At 39.9% G+C, this 19,944-nt stretch overlaps 1 pseudogene; it reads right to left on the bottom strand.

The window, feature by feature from the left end:
- Positions 1-1,102: 1,102 nt before the first annotated feature.
- Positions 1,103-18,449, bottom strand: LOC120880842 (annotated as a pseudogene).
- Positions 18,450-19,944: the final 1,495 nt, after the last annotated feature.

Genomic DNA, 19,944 nt, shown 5'->3' with positions numbered 1-19,944 from the left:
GTTCTTGCCTGGAGAATCCCAGGGACAGGGGAGCCTGGTGGGCTGCCGTCTATTGGGTCACACAGAGTCGGACATGACTGAAGTGACTTAGCAAAACACAGACACAGGGATTTCTTTTGTTGTTACTTAATGTGAGGTGCTATGGGTAGAGGCAAAATGTTTCATGATGATATGATAAAATGTCATATATACTACAATTTCCCTTCTTTGGAGCTAAAGCAAAGGACCCAGGTCTCCTGTATTGCAGGCAGATTCTTTATCATCTGAGCCACTAGGGAAGCCCAAAGTATAGGATCTCTTTTTTTTAAATTCTATGATACCAAACCAAGATTTTATACAGAAAACACGTTTCTTGTACTATTTTATACACTGTTCATGTCAGATCCATAGTAGATTATATCTTTCACTCAGTAGATTAAAATGAAAAAAAAGCAACCTAGAATGATACACTCAGTCTCTAAAATTAGAATCAGAGCTGATGAGACTACCAATAAGCCATTGTGTAGGAGCATTTTTAGTAGGAGTTGGAAAAACAAAGGCAATTTTGTGGAGATAAAATTTTACTAAGAGTATCTTCTTATACCTGACAATATGCATTTATATAAACTAGAAATTTACTCTTCTAGTTTATAAGATTTTTAAATGCAAAGATGTTAATGTGACAACTTTTACCCTAATAATTCTTTCTAATAAAATTTTTATTTTAGAATACTTTTAAATTCACATATTAATATCAGTGATATCATTATATCACCTGTATAAAGATTTTTCTTCACTAAATGATGCATGTGAAATATAAATGACAATGGAAATACAGTGACCAGGTAGGTCAAGCATTGTAAGGCATTTGATTGAATAACTGAATTTCTGAAATGTAAATAAAGTGACATTAAAATAAAATGTTAAAAAAAATTAAATTAGCCATTCTCTCTAGCTATATAGGCCTCATAGGATCCCTAGAATATATTATTTCAAAATAATTTTGGTAATATTTATGCATAAGAAAGAGTCAGGCTACAAACTGGTTTTATTAGAATTGTGTTTTCGATCATATGTGTATTTTTCACACTAAGATGCTCTTGTTTGATGAGACATGCAGGGTTTAGGGGGAGCAGAATCTCCCATAAAATAGAATGCTGTTGGTTTTGTTGTGCCTGATGAAGAGGAACGGGTGGTCTGAACTGAATTTGATGGAGGGGAGTTTAATTCTTACACTCACTTCACTCCCAGTACCAGCTGCAGCCTCTGTACCTTGCTCATTTATTTCCACAAAAGACTTATGGAAAACATTGGACAGAAATAGGTTTCTCTCTGAGGACATTCCTGAGAAATCAGCTTTGCTCTGGTTAAAGGCATCACTCATCCCTATACTTCTCAAAGTTGACTTGACATCATAAGTCTCTTCCAGCTTGAACTTGGGAAGGTTTAACTGCACGTTGCCCAACTCCATCATGTTTGCGCTAGTCTACTCACTCAGCTTCTTGTAGGTGATCGCCATTTCCAGCTGCAATTTGCAGCTGATGAAGAAAGAGTCAGTAATTTCCAATTAAGAAATAGAGGTTGAGTGAGACCTCTAGATATTACATAGATGAATTATAATCACTCCTATTACCAAAGGTAATAAAACACACACATTTGGAAGTTTTTTGTTTATAATGAGATCCTTAACACTGCTGACAGCATTTTGCAGATTAATAGTTCTCAGGATATAGGTTTAGTAGATTAGACCTTGAAATGAAAGTGCTTCTGTGATAATTTGCATGACAGAAACTACATACACAAATATATTAATATAAATATACATTTAGATGTCATCGACACAAAAGCATATACTCTAGGACATATTGTATGCCAGGGAACAAAAAAAAATATTTTTATTAGTTTTATTAACTAGTTTAAAACTAGTTTATTAATTAATAAACTAATTTAATAGCTAATTTGTTAAGTTAGCTTTATTAACACAGGACACAATCCTTCGAAAACAAAATCTGAGATAAAATAAAATGTCTATAATCACACCAGTATGAAACTAGTAGCTATAAATCATGGAAAAAAAGAAAGAAAAGTAAAGAAAAGAAAATCCTTCTATCTTAAGAGTAATAACTTTTTAAATAGTAATTTTGAAGCTGCTTTTTCTCTTCATATTTAAAATTTTGAAACAATAAATATATATGTATATACACACGCTGCTGCTGCTGCTAAGTCGCTTCAGTCGTGTCCGACTCTGTGCGACCCCATAGACGGCAGCCCACCAGGCTCTCCAGTCCCTGGGATTCTCCAGGCAAGAACACCAGAGTGGGTTGCCATGTCCTTATACAATGCATAAAAGTGAAAAGTAAAAGTGAAGTTGCTCAGTCGTGTCCGACTCCTAGTGACCCCATGGACTGCAGCCTATGAGGTTCCTCCATCCATGGGATTTGCCAGACGAGTACTGGAGTGGGGTGCCATCGCCACATAGGTGTACATATATAGACTACAAAGCAATGTTGGACTTTTTAAATAACATGTTTGTTTAAAGCACATGCTTTTGCTACTTTGAAGTTTTCTAGATCCAAATAATTGCTATCAAAGACACATATGTAAATGATGTGCCTTAAGTGACAATGTTTTCAGGTCAGGAACTTGCATTTTCTAAGAAAAGGCTTCTCTTATAATGATGTAACTCAAATAGTTTAATATTCACACTTGGTCTTATTTTTACCATCCTCTCAAGTTTTACAAATTTTATGACACTATTTAGAAATCTTTCTAAACACTAGTAGGGCAGTGGAAGCAGAAATATCAACAGTCTGGCACACATGAAAATTAGGCACAGGGCAAAGACAGACAGACCACTTATTGCATGTGAATTGCTCAGAAATGTGGTCTGACCAAAATTAGGCTTAAGAGATATTTAACTGATGAATAACTTAAATAATAACTTGAAGGTGCTCTGATACAGACTATATCTTCTGAAGAGTGTTCACTTGATTAAAAAAAAAATGTTATTGAAACAATGTTTTAGACTCTGTTTAATGTTTTTAAATGTATGTCTAAGGCTCACTTAAACATAAAGTTAATGAAATAGGTTCTACCAGAAGGAAGAAAAAGACCTATGCTACCTGAAAGATTGTTATGATCAACCTACACAGCTTTGTTACTCACAATAAATATCTCTAGCTGTTGTTTGTGTGACTACCCAATGCTAAAGGTTTCTGTAGACTACTTAACCTTCCTGAGGAATAGTAAAATCAACTTTATAAGGTTTTGTAAAGCTTAAATGATAATTTGAAAATACAGTACCTAGGGCTGAAAGTACATTGTTTGCCTTCCTGTACAGCAATTAAAGAACTGGGAGATCATGTCTTTATGTTTTTCTCAGGAGGGATAAACACTAGAACCATCTTCATGTCAGACTGATGTGTTTTGTTTTTTTACTTTATTTTACTTTACAATACTGTATTGGTTTTGCCATACATTGACATGAATCCACCATGGGTGTACATGAGTTCCCAAACATGAACCCCCTTCCCACCTCCCACCCCATATCATCTCTCTGGATCATCCCCGCGCACCAGCCCCAAGCATCCTGTATCCTGCTTTTTTTTAAAGTTATTTTTCCATGTAAATAAATGTTCCCAGGTGGTGCTAGTGGTAAAGAACCTGCCTGTGAATGCAGGAAACATAAGAGACACAGGTTCGATCCCTGGGTCGGGAAGGTCCCCTGGGGAAGGAAATGTCTACCCACCCCAGTATTCTTGCCTGGAGAATCCCATGGGCAGAGGAACTTGGTGGGTCCATGGCACAGAGTCACACATGACTAAAGCAACTTTGCTTGCATTTGCAAAATAGACAGTGACTCACAGAGAAAAAACAAATATTACCAAAGGGGAGAGGAAAGGAGAGAGGTATGAATAGATTGATCGCTTTACCTGATCCAGTCCACCAATGTTTTCTGGCAGTAGTATGAGCAGACTGAGGTCATGGCTCTCATAGTAGAGTTGAAGGCCTACGGCTTATGGGTTTTCTATGTAAAATACTGGAAGTTTTTCTTTCATGGATATCATTTGCACTGGTTTGCTTGTAGTCTGTAGAATGTATACAGCACAATCACTGGGGAGATCTCTCACCAAATTCTTAATTCTTTAGCAACATTGAGTCAAAGATGGTGATCCTCTGCCAAATGCTGAATAAAATTCTCCAAACCCTGGTTTCTGGAAATATGCGTTCTACTGGATAACATCATCAATAAATGACGTGCGAGTTTCTTTCTCTGACAGTATTATGGCATCCTCTATGAATCACGGCAAGCTGGATTCTACCAAACACTTAAAAGAGTATGTAATTTTATGCAAACTCCAATGATTCAGAAAGTAAGTTGCATTTCAGATTCAAACATTTGAGACAGTCTTTTAATATCATAAAACAAATTCACTAAGAGAATGAAAACACAAGGAATAAACTAGGAGCTAAGAATTACAAAACACATTTGATAAAGTACCAGTATCTGAAATTTGTGAAGAATTCTTAAAACTCACAGTGATAAAGCAATGAACCCTACTTAAAAAATAGGCAAAAGATATGAACTAATACCTCACCAAAAGCAGACCTACAGCATAAGAAAAGGTGTTCAATCCTATGTGCTTCTCCAATGCATGAAAGTGAAAAGTCAAAGTGAAGTTGCTCAGTCGTGTCCAACTCTTGGCGACCTCATGGACTGCAGCCTACCAGGCTCCTCTGTCCATGGGATTTTCCAGGCAAGAGTACTGGAGTGGGGTGCCATTGCCTTCTCCCCTATGTGCTTAGGGAATTGCAAATTAAAAGAGAAGATACCACTCCACAGCTAATAGAATGGCTAAAAGTTCAAAACAGCGGTGACACAAACCTCTAATGAAGATGGAAATGACATTCTCTGCCATTGAGAATGCAAAGTGTTAGTCATACCCGATGGCAGTGCAGTAGTTTCTTACAAAGCTAAGCACATCCTTACCATGTGATCTAGCAACTGTGCTCCTGGGTGATCACAAAAATGAGTCAACAACATGTTCACACAAAATTTTGCACACAAATGCTTATAGCAGCTTTAGAGTGGGTAAACAAACTCTTACATCCATACAATGGGAGATTATTCAGCAATAAAGTGAAATGACCTGTTAAGCCACAAAAAGGCATGGAGGATGTTTAAGTACATATTGCTAAGTGGAAGGTGGTCCAAGAAGACTGCTTACTAACTGCACACTATGCAATTCCAATTATTTGGCATTCTGAAAAAGGCAAAACTATAGAGACAGTAAAAAGATCAGCAATTGCCAGAGACTTAGAGGGAGGGATGAATGTGTTGAGTACAGGGCATTTTTAGGAAAATGAAATTATTCTATATGATACTGTAATGGTGGATACATGACATTATGAAATGTTAGTAAAGCTAATGGTAAACGAAAGTAAAACCCTGCAGTTCAGACATTGTAGACTTGTTATTTATCCACTCTATGTGGAGCTAAACGTCAATCACAAAGTCCTACCTTTCTGCTAAGGTAGTGGTCATGTGACCAGGGCTGTTCGTTCAGGATGCTCTGTGATGAAATGATTGTCTCAAGGATAAGCATATGAGTGGGACCAATCAGAGTCGTCTTTGGGAGCATTCTGTTAGAGCTAGCAGCCAAGACTCTCTCTCTATTAATAGCAGAGTTGTGAAGGTAGAATACAGGGCAGTCATATTCCCTTGTCATATGGATAAATTTCATCTTTAATATTAGAGTATGAGAGTAATAATAATGGGTCAGGGGTAGGGGCAGAGAGAACAGATTATGTTTGAGACTCTAGAGGTCCCACTCCTGGTTCCTGTTAATTGCTTTGATGTTGTTTAGTCTCTTATTCACGTCCAACTCTTTTGTGACACCATGGACTGTAGCCCTCCAGTGTCTTCTGTCTGTGGGATTTCCCAGGCAAGAATACTGAAGTGGGTTGCCATTTTCTTCTCCAGGGGATCTTCTTGACCAGGGGAATCTGCTCGACCAGGGGATCGAACCCACATCTCCCACACTGGCATCTCCCACTCTTTACAACTGTGCCATCAGAGAAGCTCTTGAGCTAACACTAATACAATTCTCATGTCACTGGAGCTGGTTTGGAATGCTTTCCTATCACCTGCAGCTGAAAAGTCCTAGTGATTTTATTAAGCCAAGTAACTATCCAGCTTACTTCTAGTCTGTTGGATTATAAATTCAGTCCCTTCTCCATCCTTATCCCACTGATTATCTAAAAACTGCCTATTGCACACAACCATATGGTTAGAATAATATGTCCTCAGCAGCACTGTTTAAATGAGATCATCCACCCAGGACTAAAACATTTGCACAAACTTTGGCCAATCAGTTCCTTACCTAGGAATTTGGAATGTGACCTATCAAACTGGTCTCTAGAATGGAGGTTAGACTTCAGATTGAGAGAAGAAGGATGGGAGAAACAGAGTTGAAAAGATACAGAATCAGTTCAGTTCAGCCGCTCAGGCATGTCCAACTCTTTGCAACCCATGGACTGCAGCATGCCAGGCCTCCCTGTCCATCACCAGCTCCCGGAGTTTACTGAAACCCATGTCCACTGAGTTGGTGATGCCATCCAACCATCTTATCCCCTGTAGTCCCCTTCTCTTCCTGCCTTCAATCTTTCCCAGCATCAGAGTCTTTTAAATGAGTCAGCTCTTCACATCAGGTGGCCAAGGTATTGATAGAGAATGAATCCTGACAATATTTGAATCCTTGTTTACACTCACGTCCCAAGACCCAGCCCTTGGGTGTATATGTGACCTTCCATTAACCTCCCTTGTTACTGAAGTAAATTCCAACTAGAAAAACAAGTGTTCTGTGTGCCAGCCCAGAGGGCAACCTTAAAGAAAGAGATGAGCTTTTACAATGTTTTCTATTTATTTTTCTTCTGGAAAAGTAAGAATTTGGCATAAGATATTGCTAGTTTAGTAGAACAAGAACAGAAGTAGTAAGTGAAGTGTGGAATCTTGGTTCTGGCAGCCTTCTAACTGAAGCACAGCTCTAGTCACTTGGGGCTTCGCCAATGGCTCAGTGGTAGAGCATCCGCCTGCCACTGCTGGAGACCCACGTTCGATCCTTGGGTCGGGAAGATCCCCTGGAGGAGGAAATGGCTACCCACTCCAGTATTCTTGCTTGGAAAATCCCATAGAAAGGGGAGTCTGGCGGGCTACAGTCACAAAGTCTTTGTGGGGTCACAAAGAGCAGTTAACACATGTGCACACACAAACACTGGACATTAAAACACTGGACATTCTCTATTGACTAGAGAAACTGTAATGAAACCAAAATAAATAAAATTGAAATCAATCTAGTCACTTAGCCACGCTGCATTTCTAACCGGGGAAATAAAAGCAGTAAACGCCTCACCTACACTAGCATAGTCGCAGCAAGGGGTGAGTGATAAAATATGTGCATGGTCTATTTTCAGAGAACAAAATAATGAAAGGGTAATGTCCAGATGGATGAAACTGGGGCTTTTAGGTCAGTTGTCCCTGCCTGAGTAAAGAGCCATAGTTTACAGGAACATATATTCAGATAGAATGAATTTAAAATAGAATTTCATTTGTAATATCTTATAAAATGCATACTGGTTACTAACAGCCTCCTACCTTGTTTATTTTGAAAGACTTCTGTGGCATTTTGGACTAAGAATTGATGTTCCAGACTCCTTTAAAGTAAAGGGCATTCACCAGAACCATTCTGGTTGTAGGATCCACAGCATCATCATGTAGGAGATTCAGGATTTTTCCTACAGGAGCAAAGGGACAGATTCCAAATTATATAGTTACATCCTGGTGAAATGCCACACTTATAAAACTGATGATTATGAAATACTATTAAATGGTAACATACAAGGATTCAAACCAGGAAGTCAGTATTGATAGAATACTTTTAATATCAACAGATCTATTTAGATTTCTTCTTCTAAATTTTTTTTTTTTTAATGTAGACCATTTTTAAAGTTCTTACTGAATTTGTTACAATACCACTTCTGTTTTATGTTTTGTTTTTTTGGCCACAAGTCAAGTGAGATCTTAGCTCCCCAACCAGGGATCAAACCCATACCTCCTGTTTTGGAAGGCAAGATCCCATCCCCACTGGACTGCCAGGGGCATCCCCTGTTTAAATTTCATCTGTTGTTTCAATAGTGTCCTTTTTTTCTAGACCAGAAATCAATCCAAGGGCTCAAGTTGCATTTAGCTATCATTTCCTCTTAGTCGTCTTTAATCTGAGGCAGTTCCTCATTCATTCTTTGTCTTTCATGACCTTGATACTTTTGGGAAAAAAAAATTGAAGAATACTTAATTCTCGGTTCAGATTTGTCTGATGCTTCCTCAAGATAATATTTAGGTTGTGCATTTGGGGGAGAATATTACTCTTGTGGGCTGAATTTTGTCCTCCCCAAAAGATACATTCATTCCTAACCCCCAGTCCCTGCAAATATGATCTTATTTCAAAATAGGCTCTTTGCAGATAGAATCAAGTTAAATCAAGTCATACTTGATTAGGTTGGGGCTATAATTCAATGACTGGTGTTCTTATAAAAGAAGAGAAATTCAGAACAGACACATGGACTGTGAAAACACAGAGACAAAGGAGAGCAAAAGAAGAAAACCATGTATCAACAGAGGTAGAGATCAGAGAGATGCTTCTATAAGCCAAGGTTTGCCAGCAACCATGAGTGACTAGGAGAGAGGCATGGAGTGGCTTCTTTCCTAAAACTTTTCAAAGGAGTAGAAGCCTGATGTGCCACAGTTTATGGGGTCGTGAAGAGCCAGACACAACTTAGCGACTGAACAACAGAGCCCTGTTAACACCTTAATTTCAGACGTGCAGCCAGAATTGTGTTCTTGCATTCTTTCAAACCAAGTCGTGTCTGACTCTTCGTGACCCCATGGACTGTAGCCCGCCAGGCTCCTGTGTCCATGCGATTTCCCAGGCAAGAATACCGGAGTGGGTTGCCATTCCTTCTTCAGGGGATCGTCCCAACCCAGGCACGGAACCTGCGTCTCCTGCATCTCCGGCATTAGTAGGCAGATTCTTTACCACTGAGCCACTAGGAAAGCACCAGAACTATCAGAGACTATATTTCCATTGGTTTAAACCACACAGTTTGTGGTCATTTGCTGTGGCAGCCCTCGGATTTATGGCACATTTCTATCATCATAGGGAGATCTGGACAGCTCTGTGATCTGGTGAAATGGACTCTGTCATGTTCCTTGAGTGGGTCAGCCTATATGGGGAAGATGGCAAGACCCTTACGCAAACCAATCTTGTGAGCATGACAGTTCTACTCAGCTCTGAAAGGCTTTGCTGGGGTGAAAGACAGCACTTGAGTCATTCCCTGCCTTCCTGTTCATAAAGCCCTCTCCTGTCTTCCAGAGAACCAAGCAGGCAGAGGGTAAGAATTTGAGAGCTGAGATTTAGTTCAGCTCTGACACTATAATTGCTTCCATTTTTAGTAGAAAGAACCTGCTTGTCAATGCAGGTAGACATAAGAGACATGGATTCGATCTCTGTATCAGGAAGATTCCCCTGGAGGAGGGCATGGCAACCGACTCCAGTATTCTTGCCTAGAGGAGCCCATGGACCAAGGAGCCTGGTGGGCAATAATCAATAGGGTCGCAAAGAGTCGGACATGACTGAAGTGACTTAGCACAGCTACTATGTTGAGTCTGTGTTGTGTATTTCAATGTGCTTTTGCCTGTACAATCAGATTTGTTTCTCATATGATCTGGAACAATACAAATATTTTCTTTCTGTAAATACAGCTTAATCTATAATTCTCAAACCAGACTCACATTTGGATAAATCCAAATCAGGCATAAGTTAGGGAAAACAGTCACTCCTGCCTCAGCATGGCTTCTGAGTCACTAGTTCAATGAAAACAAGAACTGAGAATTTAGTGCTGCCAGCTTCCTCAATTCACTTCAATAAACATTAATGTTCAGAGCAACTACCATAAGCAAAGCTGTTATGTGTTAGTGATTCAAAGCAGAAACTTGAAAAAGGTAGTAATATTGCACTTGAGTCTTTGAATCTAGTGGGAAAGGTAGGGACTTCAATGAACAACCAAAGAAGTGTTAATTTTAGGAGCAACATGGTGAGTGTCAAGGTAAAGTTTTCCAAAGGGGCTTTGAGAGCAAGTAGGAAGGCTCTTATCCCTGAGGGAGGCCCTGAGTTGTTATCCAGTGGCCATAAAGGGGCTAGGAGTGGCAGGAGAGGGGATAGTTTCAGACTGCGGGGACATAGGAGCAGGTGTGTGGGGTCGTGAGGTAGCACAGGAATCTTCCAGGATTCTGTGCCACTTAGAATTCCTGAGCATTAATTTTGAGTCAGAGAATGACTAGAGTTGAAGTGGAGAGACAGGCAAGACCCCCGAGGTAACGCTGAGCTTCTATGTCAGTTTAGGAAGTTAGGCTTCATCTTTTATTACTAGTCCAGGCAATTGACTATCTTGGCTTGTCCAGGACTGAGACTTTCAGATACTAAAGTCAGGAAATCCCCAGCAAGCTAAGGCAAAATGGTCACCAGAGCATAAAGTGTATCATGTTCTCAAGCTTGGGATATTAGTAGAATTGATGTGTGAGCAGCATCTGTGCAGTGCTGGAGCAGTGAGCAGCCAAGAGGAGATACCATGTGTCCAAACCTTATCTAACTCAATGAAACTATGAGCAGTTCTGTGTAGGGCCACCCAAAACAGATGGGTCATGGTGGAGAGTTCTGACAAAATGTGGTCCACTGGAGAAGGGAATGGCAAACCACTTCAGTATTCTTGCCTTGAGAACCCTTTGAACGGTATAAAAAGGCAAAAAGATATCACACCGAAAGATGAACTCCCCAGGTTGGTAGGTGCCCAATATGCTACTGGAGATCAGTGGAGAAGTAACTCCAGAAAAAATGAAGAAATGGAGCCAAAGCAAAAACAAGACCCAGTTGTGGATGTGACTGGTGATGGAAGCAAGATCCGATGCTGTAAAGAGCAATATTGCATAGGAACCTGGAATGTTAGGTCCATGAATCAAGTCACCTGATTTTTCTATTTGTGTCTTTAAAATCAATTTATTATTTTATTTATTTATTGTTGGTTGCTCTGGGTCTTTGCTGCTTCGCACGGGCATGCAGGCTTTCTCTAGCTGAGGCGACTGGGGGCTACTCTCTAAGTGGGGTTTCCCTTATTTTGGAGTCTAGGCTCTAGACTCACAGGTTACAATAGTTGCCCTGTAGCCTGTGGGATCTTCCCTGAGAAACTGTGTCCCCTACCTGGAAAGGCAGATTCTTAACCACTGGACCACCAAAGAAGTTCTCTATTTGTGTTTTTAAGGAAATCCTTCTAAGATTAGAAGGATGATGACTAACGCTATTAAAGTATGTGTCATGATTTTCTTGAAATATTTTAATAATCAAAATAATTTTTTTTAAACATTGAACCAAACTTGATAACCTCATCCCTCCAACTGATTTTGCCAGAGAACAGGGATTCTTAAATGGTTTTCCTAGAAACAGCTGTCAGTTGATTCACTCTCTCAGACTTATTTTTTAAGGTCTTCAAAATTTGTGTGTCTTTTATTTTGGAAGACATGATTGTAAAATGTGGATTATTCAGGTTTCAGGAGAGGAATGAAAGTGAAAGCCTCCCCCCCCCAAAAAAAAGAAGAAACATTTCATTTTAAGACAATAGAAGATAGTTGATCTTTCTTACTCACCTAGGCCATTTGGGCTGCAGTGGTCCCTTTGGTGCCTAAATACACCATGGCCAAGGAAGCTGAGATGCCCCAGGAAGAAGATATTTTTACCCTCAGCAGATTCAGTTAGCTTTTTGCCAAATTCCAGAGCAAATCGGTTGATAGATTTTGCTACAGAGTCCAATGGGAAGATCTAAGAAAAATAAAGCAGTTAAAGATCGTGTTAATAATCCTTTCCATTTGTTTTATTTTTGTACATGGATTTTTTGGCTTACACAATTATCTTTTCTATCCACTTCATTGAAATGACAAAAGAATGTATTATCCATTGTAAAATCTATATGGGGCTTCGCAGGGTGGCTCAGTGGTAAACAATTGGCCTGCCAATGCAAGACACATGGGTTCAATCCTTGGAGCAGGAAGATCTCCCAGAGAAGGAAATGTCAACCTATTTCAGCATTCTTGCCTGGGAAATCCCATGGACAGAGGAGTCTGGTGGGCTACAGTCCATGGGTCACAAAGAGTTGGACACAATTTAGCAACTAAACACCAACAACAATAATCTGTGTATATTTTATCCATACTCTCATAAGAACTGAATGAACATAACCAATATTATTTTAAATATTAGAAAACTGAAGTCCAGAGAGTTTAAGAGAACTCCCTCAAATTCTACAGCTGATACTCCTGAGAGAATACCTGGATCCTGGTCAGTTAGTGGCTCCCTGTTGAAAAAGCCAGAATATAAATGGTAGTGGAATCAGCCAAGTGCTTCTCTTTAATACAATACATACCTGCTGACTTTACCAGTAAATGAGGAATAGTTATACACCTTTTTGACTTTGTACTCTTTCTCACTTATCTTTTACCCCTGTTTTGATACTTTTTAACCTTATTTGTTCACACCTTGATAAGTGATATCCTGGTTCTTGGAGAGCCTTTATCCTCCTTTATAAGAAGTTGAAACCCAACTTTGCTTCAGATCTTTTCCTCTGGAAGCTATTTCTGAACTTGTGGGTTCACAGGAGCATGTCTGCCTCCAAAGTCCCATAAAGTAAATTTCACCACTTGCTTGGCACTCATCACACTGCTAGTTCTGGTTTTATATATTTATAACTTTTCAACTCTAAGATAAGTTCCCTGAGAGCAAAATTTCCTTACTCTTCTATGTGCATCAACTAGCACCCAGCTCAGGACTTTGCACAAAATGGAAACTTACAAATACTTATTTTTTAGGTAGAGTGTTAATAGTTTGGGTTCTAGTCACCATTAGAAAAATCTATTTACACCTGAAATTTTTTACAGTTTAGTGGAAATGCTTGTAGAGAAGTAAAGACTCTCTTGTATTTATTCTCACTCACTAAGTCTCCCTGAAACCGATCTTAAAGAACAGAGAAACTCAAGCTTTCTCATATTTTTAAAATATTGTATTCAGCTTCTAAATTTCACCTCTAATCACTCTGATATTTTCATTTAAGTTTTTTAAGACTGGATCGCTATCAAAGAAATAGTTAGTTCAAACTATTATCATTTTATAGCCAAATAATTTCTCAAACTGATTGAATAATTTAAAATAAGCTGAATTCCTAGGTCTAGAGATTCCCATTAGGGCCACTGTTGTGTAGAACTTGGTCTTGAACTGATATCATCTGGCCCTCTGAGAAACCTAGAATGAGAACTTTAGAAAGTCAGGAGATTGTTCTAGTTAAATGGTTGAATCAAGGAAGAGATATGTGCAGACAAAGTCTTGATTTTACCATGATTTGAATTAACAGTGAAAACTCTTGAAACCCCTCCTAGTCATAGGCTTACCCTTAACCAAACAGCTTCTCAGCCCCTAAATCATCTCTAGTTGATAATACGGAAGCATCATCATCACTTACTTATTGCAGAAGCTGATGATAATTCTAGGCTAACATATTTTAATAAAAAGAGCAACAACTCTAGTTTTGTAATAACTCTACACCCTCATAAAATGTTTGAAATCTACAAAGTGTCAAAGCGAATATAAGCACTTTCTCCTGACAGATCCAGTGCCGTCTTGGAGATAAGCTCCCTGTTTTCTTTATAGCTATGTCCGTTTAAATGATGCTTTGTTTACTGCCTATATATTAAGCTTTATCTTTTATTTTTCAGTGTTTTTTTTTGGCTGTACTGGGTCTTATTTGTGGCATGTAGGGTCTTTGGTTGAGGCATGTGGGATCTAGTTCCCTGAACAGGCATCAAACTCAGGTCCTCTGCTTTGGGAGCAGGGAGTCTTAGCCACTAGACCACCAGGAAAGTCCCCTAAGCTTTATCTTTTAAGAACTCATGAATTTTTTCATATGGAAAATGCTTGGCTCCATGGCCAAAGCATAATCACCTTGAAGGGAAGAGAGGAAAAATTACTATTTTAGGGCTTAGGACTTACATCTTTCTACTTATGATTTATGATTATTCTAGAGTTTAGATACTTGTAACAAATCCCTGAAAATGATAATTCTCTCTGATGAAATTTAATTTCTTGTGGAAATTAATAGCCAGTTATTTTCAGCTTCATTAACTCTCTTATTAATATCATCATTAGTATATAAGATGCAGCCCAGAACATACAAGAAGAACAATTCTCACCTTTAAAAAAAAAGTACCAAAGTGCTAAGCCAGTAGTGAAAAGTGCTTTCTGAAAGATGCAGAATTTGGGGATGAAATTCTCATGAAATAATTTATCCATTCAAGGGATGGAGAGTGATCTTTTCAGGGGAAACTATAAGTAAAGACTAAAATCTAGGTCAGAAGTCAAATGTTCCCTTTTCAGAATGAATTGCTCTTCTGCAGTTTTCAGGAGGTATATAGATATATCAGTATGCATGCTCAGTTGCCCAGACTGACTCTTTATGACCTCATGGATTGTAGTCCACCAGGCTCCTCTGTCCATGGAATTTTCCAGACAAGAATACTGCAGTGGGTTGCCATTTACTACTCCATATATCAGTATCAGTTCAGTTCAATTCAGTCACTCAGTCATGTCCAACTCTTTGCAACCGCATGGACTACAGCACACCAGGCTTTCCTGTCCGTCACCGACTCCCAGAGTTTACTGAAATTCATGTCCATAAGGTTGATGATGCCATTCAACCATCTCATCCTCTTGTCCCCTTCTCCTCCCGCCTTCAATCTTTCCCATCATCAGGGTCTTTTCCAATGAGTCAATTCTTCCCATCAGGTGGCCAAAGTATTGGAGTTTCAGCTTTAGCATCTGTCCCTCTGATGAACATTCAGGACTGATTTCCTTTAAAGTCCAGGAAACGCTCTAGGCCAGGATACTGGAGTGGGTAGACATTCCCTTCTCCAGGGGATCTTCCCAACCCAGGAATCAAACTGGGGTCTCCCGCATTGCAGACCGATTCTTTACCAACTGAGCTATCAGGGAAGCCCATATATCAGTATGCTGCTGCTGCTGCTAAGTCACTTCAGTCGTGTCCAACTCTGTGCGACCCCATAGACGGCAGCCTACCAGGCTCCCCCGTCCCTGGGATTCTCCAGGCAAGAACACTGGAGTGGGTTGCCATTTACTTCTTCAATGCATTAAAGTGAAAAGTGAAAGTAAAGTAGCTCAGTTGTGCCAGACTCTTAGCGACCCCATGACTGCAGCCTACCAGGCTCCTTCGTCCATGGGATTTTCCAGGCAAGAGTACTGGAGTGGGTTGCCATTGCCTTCTCCGATATATCAGTATACATACCTATAAATATACATACCTATAAATAACACATTTATGCAAAATCTCAATCTGTAAAGGGGCTTAACTAAAGAAATATAGAAATAAGAAAAGGATAGTAGCATTCATCAAAATGTCTCATCATAGATACACATATTCCCAACAAATCAGAATTGGAAAGAATCTTCCATTCCTTCTAATCAAATTGCCTCATTTTATCTGCTAGGAAACTAAGGCCCAGAGAGGTTAAATGTGCTGATTAACATGCATAGTTATCTAACAGCAAAGCTATCATCACAACCCCGGGCTCTGGAACCTAAATGCAAATGCTTTTGTCACTATATTTTATTGCTTTTAAGGTTTTATGGTAAAAAGGAAGGATTGGGTGATGAAAGAGGATAAGCAGGAGGAGGCAAAAAGGAGGGATGATGGTGAGCTGGAGGAGGGAGCAGGAAGGACTCTTCTCCCCTTTTCCATGAGAGGATATTCAAGGCCTCCTGAGTTTCCAGCAGTGCTAATACTGCCTACCTGGTGGAGCCATGCATATCAGAAAATAACCTCTCTATACTCCCAGTACTTCTAAGTTTACCTAAAGCCATTTCTATGGGAATTAATAGTCTGGCAGGGTTTCTGATAAGCATGTAGTGTAAGATTAGGGGCTTAGATTATTCCATGAAAGAGAGGAAAGTTAATGGCCCTTGGAATGGTGGCCAAGACTTGAAGCTGGGTAGGGGTAGTGGGTAAAGAGTCAAATCAATAGTTCCCTACACAAATGAGTGAGATCAAGTTTATGTTGCCAAGTCCAGTCCTTTGAAGGGGTAGAAGGGTTTTGGTTCAGTCATTCTGAGACTATCCTATTTCTTTCTGCCCCTGTTGACAGATACAAAGGTAGCAAATCCAAAAATGTGACTGGAGAAATCATCATTCATAGTTTAGCAATTCGTGGCAAAACCATCTCTCTCACATCTTTGGAAATGAAGGTGCTCTCCTGCTTAGTCTTTTTCCAGCATAATCTTTGAACCAGCTCAGGGTTAAATCTCTCAGACTTGCACAGAATTCTTGGGGGTTGGCCTTCAACTATCATTTCTGTTCTGTGGAAGTCTTGATAACTTGTTTTTTAGCTAGGCACTTCAATGAAGAAAGAAAACATTAACAAATATTTTTAAACAGAGACATATTTACAATACCTTGTTTTCTTCCACTGGAGCAGAATTGGCAGTGGGTTCCTTTAGTAAGAGATTGTGGCTGAGTTAATTAATTCTGAACTGTAGGTGTAATTTTTAGCAATTTTAGCACCATCCTTCTCTTAGCCCCACCCTCTGATTCAGTTTTACAAGCCCATACACTCTTCCTTTCAAGTTTATCTTGGCCAGAAGCTCAAATAAAAAGAAAGATAGATAAGGTTTTGCTTCAATTACTTAATTGCCCACATTTTCCATGTCTGTCTGCATACAGAGACTGGAATTATGACAAATTGTAACTTACACTTTCCTGGCTTCATGTTTTCCCTAGTCTGCCAACTGGCAGCAATTTGTGGCTTCCCCAGGATATTTTTTTCCTACAAAAACAGAAAGTTTTAAATTAGTAGAATAATTAAGAGCAATGATATGGAGATTATCATAGGTGAACTGTTTCCTGTTAAATTGCTCACTAGTTACTAAGTGAAGTATCCAGGAAATGTTTCTGTTCTTCTCATTTGAGTGCTGGTGCGACCCCCAAGCACAACTCCAACTAGTTTATGTCCATTGTCCCCACTCCAGAGACATGGAGTCTGGACGGATGTTTTAGATGCAGTTACTGGGTCTGGTAAAAAACCTCCTGCCAATGCAGGAGACACAGGTTTGATCCCTGGGTCAGGAAAATCTCAAGGTTTCCCAGGCAGCACTAGTGGTAAAGAACCCCGCCTTCCAGTGCAGGAGACCTAAGAGATGTTGGTTCAGTCCCTGGGTCAAATCCCCTGGAGGAGGGCATGGGAAGATGCTCTGGAGGAGGGCATGGCAACCCATTCCAACATTCTTGCCTGGAGAATCCCATGGACAGAGAAGCCTGGTCAATAGGGCTGGTCGCGGTCAATAGGGCTGCCAAGAGTCAGACACAACTGAAGCGACTTAGCACACACATGCACACACACACCCATGCATCATACGGAAGCTCCAGATCGAGGGATTGTCCATCTTGACTGCCAGTGGTTCACCAGAGACTGACTCAGGCTATATCACTGCATAGATCTAGTTATTTGCATTACATTCAATGTGTCCATATTGGTTTGAGGGGGATCAGACAAGAAATTGTTTCACCTTCTCTAAAACCTCTTCTCTAAAACCACAGACTAAGTTTTATTCATGTTTTCCCACAAACCTTCTCCAGATTCCTTTCTCACTGACCTCTTGTTTAAAATCTTTAGGGACTCTCCTGGCAGTCCACTGTTTAAGACTCTGCACTTCCACTACAGGGAGCATGGGTTCAATCCATTATCAGGGAACAAAGGTCCCAGAGGCTGCACTGCACAGCAAAAAAAATAGATAACTAATAAAATGGAATCTTTATATATTGATATACTAGCTTGTAGGAGACAAGAAGAATAACAGAAAAGCAGGCCTCAGCAAGGGCCACAAAATAAATTTATAATTATTGATTAAACTGGATGCTATAAGGCACAAGACTCTTGGAATAAGTCTAGAGGGAGCAGTTCATAATCTTGAAAACAAGATATGTATGATCCTGGGGTTGGTACTGTTTCAAAACTGGCATCTCAGAGTCACATGTTTTACGTTTCTGGTGGAAAAATCTATAGATAAAAATATTAGTCTTAGTTACTGATTTGTTATTGATTACTGTTTCCCAATTACTCAGTGGTTAATGGTCATTTTGTTCTTTGGCCCTGAAGGCCATGTGAGTTATAGCTTAACTCCCCACATATTGTTTCATTCACGGCTGAAAGTATAACAAAGCTGGCTTGGACTCAGTTTCGGCACCTTCACCTTGAAGCGGTGTTGGTCCCCTGATCCTCGCTTTTCTCTGAATTCTTGTGTCTCATTTCTCATTCTCCCGCCGTATCGTGCTTTTGGAAACCCTGGTTGTTGAGTCGGTCTCGACACTAGCTATGGGCTTATCAGGTGGCACTAGCGGGCCTTCCAGGTGGTGCCAGTGGTAAAGAACCATCTGCCAACTCAGGAGACATAAGAGGTGCAGGTTTGATCCCTGGGCCAGAAAGATCCCCTGGAGGAGAGCATGGCAACCCACTTCAGTATTCTTTCCTGGAGAATCCCATGGATAGAGGAGCCTGGCAGGCTACAGTCCACAGGGTTGCCAAGAGTCGGACAAGACTGAAGTGACTGAGCACAGCACACACATACTAGCTATGTTGATAAAATTTTGGTTTTGCATTGTTTTGATGACTGGAGGGAGCAAGGAAAGAGGTAATGCTATCCTAAGTCAACAATATAATACTATCAGCAGAATTTTGCTCATTTGATTATTTGTTGTTAGTTGTGGTCTGCCTGGTGTATGTTTAGCAATATGTACCAATATTCCTACTGAGCATGAAGGAATAGGAGCTATATGAATGAAGAACAGCTGTAAAGGGAGAGTTTTGCTCTAGCTTTTGTTTTGTTTTTGCAATATTTGATGTCAAGATTGCAGGAATGTATTTGGTATTCAAAATCTGTTAGAAGATAAAAAAAGAATTCTAGGTACATTAGTACTATTCAAATGGGAATCCAGAAGAAGAAAGGAAATAGGGTGGAGCTCAGACAATTGTGTGGATAATGATTGCTTTATTCAACCATTGGTCAGGTAACAAGACCACTGACTGGGTGCCTGGAGAACATCCATTTTTCACAGTTCTGGACTCTGCAGGTTTGAGATAAGGGTGCCAATGTGATTGGGCACTTGGTCAGGGCTCACTTCCTGGCTCACAGGGACTCTCAAGAGTCTTCTCCAACACCACAGCTCAAAAGCATCAGTTGTGATTTCATGGGTGGTGTGAAATGGAATATCTCCGGTCATTAGCAATCAAAGATGCCACATCTACCTGTGATGCCCGCCTCCCAAAATGTGAATATCTGGGCCCCACCAGTAAGCAGCAGACAAGGGAGGTCCCTGCCATTTGCCACACAAAGAATTTAAGGCAACACAATGAATCTAAGAATGTCACAGTCCTTCACAGGTGGGCAGAATCAGGTCATCTCCCTGAGGCAGACCATTATGTATGCCTATAATAGCAAAATCGACAATGTAAGGGTTAAAATCACAGAGTAGATTCATTGTGAATTCCAAATTAACCCTTCCCTGTTACATAAGAACACTAATTACATTCTGGGACACACCCTCATGACCAATTCTAACCCCAATTATCTCCCAAAGGGCCCCCTTAAAAACAACATTACATCAGGGATTAGGGTTTCAACATTTGTGTTGGAGTGAGGGTAACAAATATTCAGGCCATAGTGGTGGCTGAGAGTTTCCCAGAACTAAAGCAAGACACAGGTTTCCAAATGGAAAACATCTCCTGATGAATAAACTAAATTTTGAAAACCA

This window comes from Oryx dammah, unplaced genomic scaffold (genome assembly GCF_014754425.2).
Source record: "Oryx dammah isolate SB20612 unplaced genomic scaffold, SCBI_Odam_1.1 HiC_scaffold_22, whole genome shotgun sequence".
Lineage (NCBI taxonomy): Eukaryota > Metazoa > Chordata > Mammalia > Artiodactyla > Bovidae > Oryx > Oryx dammah.
Note: the sequence above shows the minus strand (reverse complement) of the source record. Positions and strands in the feature narration are given on the sequence as shown.